Below are 9436 nucleotides of genomic sequence, written 5' to 3'. Positions count from 1 at the left end.
TTATCACACGTGTGTTTTTCTACATCTCATCTGTACACTAGTATCAGGCTCAACAATGGCAAAGAAGTAGATCTGTAGGTTTTCTTAGAGTTTGTAATTTCCTGGAAAACAACAAAAACATTTTTCATATTTTATGTCGAATGTATTTTCTGGTTTTCAAGTCAAGTTCATTTTTATTTATACTTGAGTGTATCTCTGCAACTACACGATCTATTTGAATAATCATGGTATCAAAATAAAGGGAACATTATCGGTATATCTGTCACTGGGTCTGAGGAAATATCTGCTCGGACTCAACAGGTTAATTAACTTGATTGATTGAAAGTAAACTAACTGCTGCTAACCAGCAGCACCTCCGGACCAGGAGAACCATGGAGGCCAGCTACAGCACCGAGGTATTATAAGGTGTTTTCTGATGGACAGATATCTTTAGCTTTGTTGCTACAGTTACCGCTAAATGCTGCTGAGTGTAGCTGCTGTTAGATAGGTAGCTCAGCTAGCGGTCCTAGTTGCTGACTCCATCACAGGGTCTCCGAAGTCAAACCTGACGAGAGGACCACCTCGGTCCTTCTCTGAGGCTGTGTTGTCCCGCCCATGCAGAGTTAGCAGAATGCTAGCTAGGGGGCCGTGCAATGCAAATGTTGCTCTATCTGCTGCTGTAGATGCTAATCAATATCTGCGACAGTCCCTCCCTACAACAGCCGTCTGTTCTTACAGGAAACACTAAACCATGCTGAAGAAATTAATGCTCCTCTGGCCGTTCATGAGAACTTTAAATCTGCAGGAATTTATCTTTGTTTTCTTTTTTTGGCCACTTGGGGGCATAAAAGTTTCAAATATGGCACCTCTACACTTCTAGCAGACACAGAGCAACATAAGTATTCATTATGAGCAGCTCCTGAGCTACATGTGTGTCTCTTTAGCTGCTAAATATTTCATTACATCCACATGCTAGCAGCTAGCTCCGTCTGTGTGCCGTTTGGTCGCCGAAAATGTGTTTATCAGATCTTTTATACCAAAAAAACACAATCGCCTGCTGCTGGGAAAGAGACTGATGCGAGCGTGAGAGTGAACCAAAACATTAAAGTTGAACCCAGAAACCAAAACAATGAGCTAAAACAGCTCAAAGACTCAGAGAGCAGCTTTAAGTCAAACTCAAATCTGTCTGTGTTACTTTAAAACCTCTTGTTTCCCTGTGAGGCTGCTGACGGACGGGCTTCTTCTGAGGCCCTCTAACCAGAAATTCCCTCCGTATGTGACACTGACTTCAGACCGGCGCCTCCGGGCAGCCCCGTCCCTCTCAGGGTCCCTCTGACCCCCCACAACCTCCTCATCCCCTTATCCTCCTCCTTATCCCCTCCTCTGGTTCCACGTCCCCTCCTCTCGCTGTGGGGCCAGGTGGGCCGACGGTGGCCCAGGTCTGCAGTAATTTTCCCCCTGACTGGTTTTAATGTAAAGGGTAATGTGAGAGGAGACAGCCAGACACTATGTGTGTGTGTATATATCCACACACACACACACACACACACACACACACACTGAGGCGGATGTGGTCCTCAGCATCTAGCAGTCCATTACCGAGAAGCTCTACATCCTCTTTATTTATTTCTTCTTTGCTCCCTCTGTTTACTCTCTGGAGTATTTTCCTCAACTCGGGTTTTTATTACTCCATCTCAGCTACGTTTCTCCAGCAGAGCGACACACACACACACAAACACACACACACACACACACACACACACACAAACACACACACACACACACACACACACAAACACACACACACATGCGTGGAAACTTGCGCTCGGACTTGAGCACCAGTAAACCTCCACCGAACACCCTCAGTAACCTTCACCTTCCTTTCACCCAGTAGCATCTGGTTATCACTCTCTCACACACGCATAAAGGTGCACACTCACACTTGTGCAGCCTCTGTATCGTGCACACACAAACACCCACACACACACGCATGCACACACAAGCACGCACGCACCCCCCCCCCACACACACACACAACAATCCCATTAACATCAGTACTTTTGTAATGGATGTGTTTGCGGTGCTGCTGTGGGAGAGAGGAGAGACCTGGAGTAGCTGTTATAAATCACTCGCTTGTTCCCCCTCCCCCCTAACACACACACACACACACACACACACACAAACACACACACACACACAAACACACACAGGACCTCTATTGGCATCACTACATGGGGCTCCCATTCACTAACTCTGCAATCACACACACATCCATACGTGCAGAGCCGTTTTCTCCCCCCTCCCACTCTCTTTACCGCCTGGGGTGGGGAAATCCTATTACCCTATGAAGAGGAGGAACACATCATTAATTACACTCACATACTCCTTTACACACACACACACACAAACATGTCTATGTGCCAGGCTCAATTGCAACACACACACACACACACACACACTCACTCAGGCTACATCACAGCTCCTTCATTCTCACAAGGAAAAACTCTTATTTTCAGCTGCATCACGCTGCAATATTTTTGTTTATTTCTCTGTCAGCTGCACCTCGACAGGTGACATTAGAGCTGAGCTGGTTTATCAGATGGCACACACACACACACACACACACACACACACACACACACACACACACACACACACACACACACACACCCCTGCTTCAGCGAGGAATATGTCAGAGTGTGAGAGAGCAAAGTTACGATCGTCGAGAGAGATTTCAGGCAACATGGACGGGCAGATCAGGGACTGTCAGAGTGTCACCCTCAGATTTATCCCAGAGCCTCGACAGCCTTTTCAAGGTTTACTAGATAGATGGATGCTATAAAGTGATACATGCACACTATAAAATGAACAGAGGAGGAGTAAGCCATGCATAGCCGGGCTGTCAGAGCGACTGTTTATGCACCCAGGTGGGCACCCTTTGGACACATTAAGTCACGGCTGTGCGAAGCGAAAACAGAGCGAGCGGCTCCGCGTCAGCGTTTCGGGTTTATGGTGATCCAGAACAATGAGGTGCAGCATTTTACACGTGCGGAAATTTGACGTGATCTTTCATTTTGGTCTTTAGGTGAAAGAAAATAAACAAACGCAATCAAATAAAAAGCTGAAACGGCCACAAAATAATGAGTAAATGTCAAAAACAGACCAAAGCGATGACCTTTCTACGTTTACATGTGTACAAGCTGCACCGTGCAGAGATGAATTAAACGTACGTAAGGAAAATGCATAATAATACACATGCAACCACTTACATACAGTAGATGTATAGATGCCTATGAGAACACAAGTTGTTACGATGGATTAAATCATCATAACAGCTGCATAAAAAGTGATTTGTCATGATTACGGAGGGATGTGATGTCAAACAGACACGTTACATTTGTTTGTTACATTATTTTTTAACTTTCTTTAAAATTTTCCTTTAATATGCGACATTCTTGCTCCAGAGGAAGTGCACAACATATAGAAAACCATGAACTAGTTGCTTACGGAGTCATAAAATCGGATGTAAGTCAGCATTTTTGCAGTCCCGTCTCTTCTCGTCTCGAGGTCAGCGGGTTTTTGGTTCCGCATTTTGTTCTGTGTCATAAAACAGGTCCGTTAAAACCCCACGCTGGAATTAAAAAGCTTGTTTTTTAAAAATGGCGGTTGCTAACGAGCGTCTAAATGAGACTACAGAGGTCGTCAGGGACATTAAACGTCATCACAGCGAACACGGAGACTCATCTCCTCACTAGTCCGTCTTCACAGGCCCACTTTAGTTACACACTGTTCTCACTCTGACTTTACAACTTGTACATTGATCAGTTTATAGAAAACCTGGATAGTAATTGTGCAGTAAGACGCTCAGTGGTGGAGACGTTTAAGTCATGTGACCGTGATGTCGTCTGTTTGTAGCCTAGCATTAGCTTTTGCTAACTTTGTCACGTGTCGTGTTTGTGGGTTCCTGATTGCCCATGTTTTATTTTGTGAGCTTCGTCCTCGTGTGTCACGTTGTGTTACTTCCTCTGTGATCGTCCTGACTGTTCTCAGTTGCTCTGGTCCTCCTCAGTATCTGGTCTGTGTGGTTTCCTCTCCTCTGATGTTTTCTCTGCTCACCTGTGTTCAATTAGTCGTCCCTCCCTGTGTATTTAAGACTTCCCCCTCTGTCTTTGTTAGTTTGTCTGTTCTGTTTCCCCACGACGGTCCTGTGGTCCTGCCCGTCCTGCCCGTCCCGCCCACTGCTTCCTTGGTTTGTACTTGATGTAGTTCTTGTGTTTGTTGTGCTCGCCTTTCGTTCTCTCCAGCCCGCTGCCTCCTGAGTTTCTTGCATTTGTGTCCACCTTCTCTGTCGTCCCTGCAGCACTCTGTCGTGCACATTTACAGCATATTGTCTCTTTATTATTAGTCATTTTAAAGCAGATATCGATGCATGAACATATTCTACAACTACTACACCATTAAAGGGGCATTATGTAGTTTTAGGAGAAGAAATTCAAACTCTGAATTTTAATATTTACAATATTAATGAGGTAATAATACAAACTGTTTCCATCAGTGAATAAACAAGAAAATCCGGTCCCAGAACACTGTTTGAAGCTAGAAAGGTGGCAGGGTCCGCCACATAAAAAACAAAGTCAAACAGTATAAAATGTGTTGTTCTTTAAGGTGCACCTTTAAAGTAGAAGTAGGAAATAAAAAAATAAGGCGAAAACATACTGATACGTGATTTTTGGGGCGGATGCAGATGTCAAAGTAAAACAATGACACTTGTGTGATAGATGTGTAGCAGCAGCACGATATTTCACAGCTTAACAATAAAACTTGACGACATCAGTGCACTAAAACATTAAACTGCACTGGGAATTAAAATATTATAAATCACCTCGAGCATCTTTTTCTGCATTATAATCTCTAAAAATTATGTTTTCATACCGGCAGTGATGTTATGTAACTAAGTACTTTTACTCAAGTGCTGAACTTAAAGGGGCAATATGTAGATTTAGAGAAGAAATCCAAACTCTATAATATTAATGAGGTAATAATACAAACTGTCTCCATCAGTGAATGAACAAGCTAGAAAGGTGGCAGGGTCCGCCACGTATAAACAAAGTAAAACAGTATAAAGTGTGTTGTCCTTTAAGATCAGTTTGTCTATTCATTTTATTCAGTCATGAAGACAAAGAAAGTTTGTTTATTTAGTTTGTTTAGACAGAAAAAAAAATCAGCCAATGAAGATCTTTCTCTGCTCATTAACATTTCTTCCACAAAACTATAGACTGCTCCTTTAAAACTAAGAGTTTTCCCTCAATGATCTCCTAATTACTCAGCCACTAGGTCGTCATCAGGGCTCCAGCCAATCAGAGGCAATCACACGACCCAGGTAACAACACAACAGGTGAACGTAAATAATGAAACAGTGACATCACACGAGAAGAAATGACTCAGCCACAACCTCCTGATGTCCTCGATGTGTTTGCACATGAAAAACACTTCATGATACACAAGTAAACAACTTGTAAATGAGCATATCATGATGGAAATACATAAGAAGGTTAAATGTCTGCAGATGAAACTAAAGAGATCACGTTGAAGTTGATACCAGACGTAAAGATATGGAGTCAGAGTCAGAATGAATTCCAATTAAACTCTTCATTAATCATCTTTCACCTCGTTCCTTCACCCTCAGACTCAAGCTGGGAGCCTGAAACCAGAGAAAGTGACAGTTGTTGTCTGAAATGAGACAAAAGAGGCAGAATCAGCACCGAGCCTCCCGCTTCCACACAGCCACAGCGCCACCAAGTGGATTCAAACCCGCCACTGCAGAACAGAGCCGAGGGCCAACATCTGCATTCAGCCGGCACTGAAGAGATCCAAGTCACAGTTCAGGTGTGTGTTTGAAGAGCCTTTTCATCCGGTGGCGGCAAATAATTTATTAAGAGCTCCAAGGCCGGAGGACGAGAAAGAGAAATGAATTAAAACATTAAAATAAAAAAGAAGCTCACGAGCGTCACGTGGAGGATTTGAGAGACGACCTCCAGAGAATAATTCTGTAATTTGCAGCCTGGGATCTGTTTTTTCTTTTCAGATGTGTGTTTGTCAGAGAGCAGACACACGTTTGATCTTCACAAATCAATATGGAAATAAAAATGTAGTAATTTCACCTTTTGGTTTCTGTAAAATACATGTCAGCACGTCGGCAGAGCTGATGGATTTTATTTAATGAGCCTCGTCTTCACTATCAGGCGCTGTCGTCTGTGCAGAAGGAAGAGGCGACATCAAACCAGTTACACAGTCTCAGATGTGAAGATAAAGAATAATCTGTCAGTGTGATGTATGAACACACAATGAACCTTTACAGGATTATTGATCAGGAATGTGATTATTGTCTTCTGCCGTCACAAACACATCTGGTATATGTCCTGATAGTGGATAAAAAGATCCAGAGGCCTGATTCAGCTTCTTTACTCTGGTAAAAGTAATCGAGTACAGGCTCTGACATGTACTCAGAGTATCAGAGTAAAAAGCCTCCCTCTGAAGGACATTTGTGGTCAAAGCTAACTGAAGCTCACGTCATATTAATATAATTCAAAGACTATTACAGTTTCCTGTACTTGTCGCATCTTGAGCTGTTGTAACAAGTGAATTTCCCCGTTGTGGGGTAAATAAAGCCAAACTTATCTAATGTAATCTAATCTTTTACGTCTTTGTTTCGTCTCGCTGCGTCTGCCGTGCACGATGTGCTCTGATAGGTTGAAATCGGTCTTGTGATGTTGGGGAGGCGGCGTGCGATGACGCCAAATAACAAAGCTGATTTTGAAGCTGTGAGGAGGAGAAAGTTCAGATGTAGAGAGGGAAAGTCTCAGAGATACTCAGGTACAGTACAGACACCTGAAACATCCACTGAAGTACAGTAACAAAGTATTTGTACGTGAACTATCCCTTTAATACCACGTGGACGGTCGGTGCAGTGTGCAGATAATCTGTGAGGAACAGCCGAGTGAAAGTCTTAATCTTTGTGTGCATATTTGTGGTTGTTGCTTCCCCTTTTTCTTCCTGAACTGTGACTTCCTCCTCGTTTCAAAAATCGGTTCAAGAGAGTTCATACGTGATAAACTCATGAAATACTCGAGTGTGAGGTGTTTTCATCATCACGTGCCTCCAAGTTCACAGTGTCGACTGATGAACACGTCTCTGCCTCTGCCAGCTCACCTCCTGAAAACATTAACCTCCGGTTTTTATAACCGCACACGTTGTTAAATGAGGAATACAGGAACTTCTCAACATTTACAGGAGAACAGTACTAAATGTGATATTGTTCAGCGCCCGGCCTGTTCGTTGCTACTCAGCTGCAGAGATCCTACATTGTGACTCTGAGGCGGCAGCCTTGATTGTGCAACTGCAGCTGGAGGTGAAGCATGAACACATACTTCTCACCTCACTCTGAACTATGTGAGCTCGTTTTCTGCGCAGGAGTTAAAAGACTGAGGCACCTTTTGATGTGGCCTCTCTTTACAGGAAACAACGGTCAGCGTTCAAAAACGTGACAAGTGCTGCACATTCTTTGACAACCCATGGAGAAACCGTTGTGGCCCGGGTCGGGTTTGTTCGGCTCGCTCTGGGCCGACACGTGACCGGCGTGTACGGCTCGTGGCTCAGATCTGGCAAACAGGAGTGGGCGACCCGAGTGTCATCACTCCACGCAGTGTGTGGGCGGCACGAACGTGTCTGGTGCACTTTAATCTATCTGGGAGACTAATAATACTCTGTCTCATCACGCCAAACGTTGCTTTTCTGCCACTTCCTGTAAATTAAGTTTTCGGTGTGAGCAGTGCAGATTTGCATCATTTACAAATGATCCTGTCACAACAAAAAGCTTCGGTTTGTCCACGAGAGAGTTTTCTCACAGGAACAGATGTTGACAATGTTCATTTCTGCAAAACACGAATATGTTGCAACTCAGTTGTGTCAAAACTTAACATTCATGTTGCAAGTTCACGTTCTAATATTAATGTAATGTTGTGTAACGCTGTGTTTTTGTGTCAGTCAGAACAAAACAGAAGATGTTTGCTGAGTGTTTTGTGGGCCGGTCGGCTCTGGAGGAGGGTCGGGTGCAGAGTCGGACCTTCTGAAGGAGTAAACATCAGGAGATTCTGCACCGATCCGAGAGCTCAGATTACTTTGTAACTTCTGGGATTAAAAAGTGGATGGAAGTGGAAGAGTGTTCTGTAATGTTGACTGCGAGAGAGAGAACCAGAACCAGAACCACAGTCCAGTCAGAGGCTGAACTCCTTGAGTCTACATGACTCAAATGTTCAGACAGGGGAAAGTTTAAATTTGAATTTGTTATGTTTCGTCTCATTCGCCGACTTCCTGCCCTTCTCTGACTCTCGTCTTGAAGTTTTAGCGACAGGCGACCGAATGAAACGCACCGTTACATTGGATGAAGTTGAGATTTAACTTCCGCCGGTAAACGGCTCTGGATCAGAACCAAATCTGATGCGATGCGAGTGTTTATTCCTCCGGAAGTGGCTGGCTCTGAGCAGCTGAGCAGTAGATTTGTCCGTCCCTCCCAACGCAACACTTGGCAAACCTCTTTTCTTTCCTGTTCTGGTAGAGGAAGAAAATCTAAATGAACACTTGGCAGGGTGGCATCAGACCTTGTTGACAAAGCTTCATTAGTAAATGTGTCCCTGCAGCCCAAAAGCTTTTGTTCTGGCAAGAAGTTCAACCAAGAGGTCAATGCAAGGTCATCTTAGTCTCACTTAAAAGTGAAACTGTGGCTCGATGCAAAACTGGTAATGGTTTTATATTTGCAAATAACCAAAGCAGCTGAACCACAACATGAAGAAATCTGGTTTATGTTACTCTGGAAAGACAAACAGAGCCAGAAGTCCAACTCAACATACTTTATGAGCTCTTTGCAGTGAACGTTAGCGTTACTCCGGTGCTCATGAGCCGTGAAGCTCGGATAGAAACTTGACACTTATGAGACATGTGGTTAGTGAGAGGCCACTGAGAGCTATTTAAGGCTTTTGACATGACTCACCTTCTTCACCAATCATCTGTGCAAAAACCACACCAGCTTGATTTTAATCTTGCATCTCGCGAGTCATCATTTCTACATTTCTACATTTCTCATCATACTCAACTCTGCATGTTTAAACTATTTTATTACAACACGTCAATCAAGGCCTCATCCCTCACTATCAGGACATCAGAGACAAAAACAATCCAAACTCCTGTAGACGCAGACATGAATGAGATAGACATTTGATCCCTTTATAAAAACAGCCAGGGTTGAAGTGAAGAGCAACTTAGAGAGGAAGACAGGAAATGCAGGCCTAAACACCCAGACCTCAGCTGTGTACAGTATTATGAGATCAAACAAACAGGAAGCTGGAAAGTTCATTTTAATGTGCTGAACACAGAGCTCCCCTGTGAGAGCTCGGAGCCTTTC

Source organism: Pagrus pagrus (genome assembly GCF_965226575.1).
Source record: "Pagrus pagrus genome assembly, chromosome: 19".
NCBI classification, from domain to species: domain Eukaryota; kingdom Metazoa; phylum Chordata; class Actinopteri; order Spariformes; family Sparidae; genus Pagrus; species Pagrus pagrus.
Note: the sequence above shows the minus strand (reverse complement) of the source record.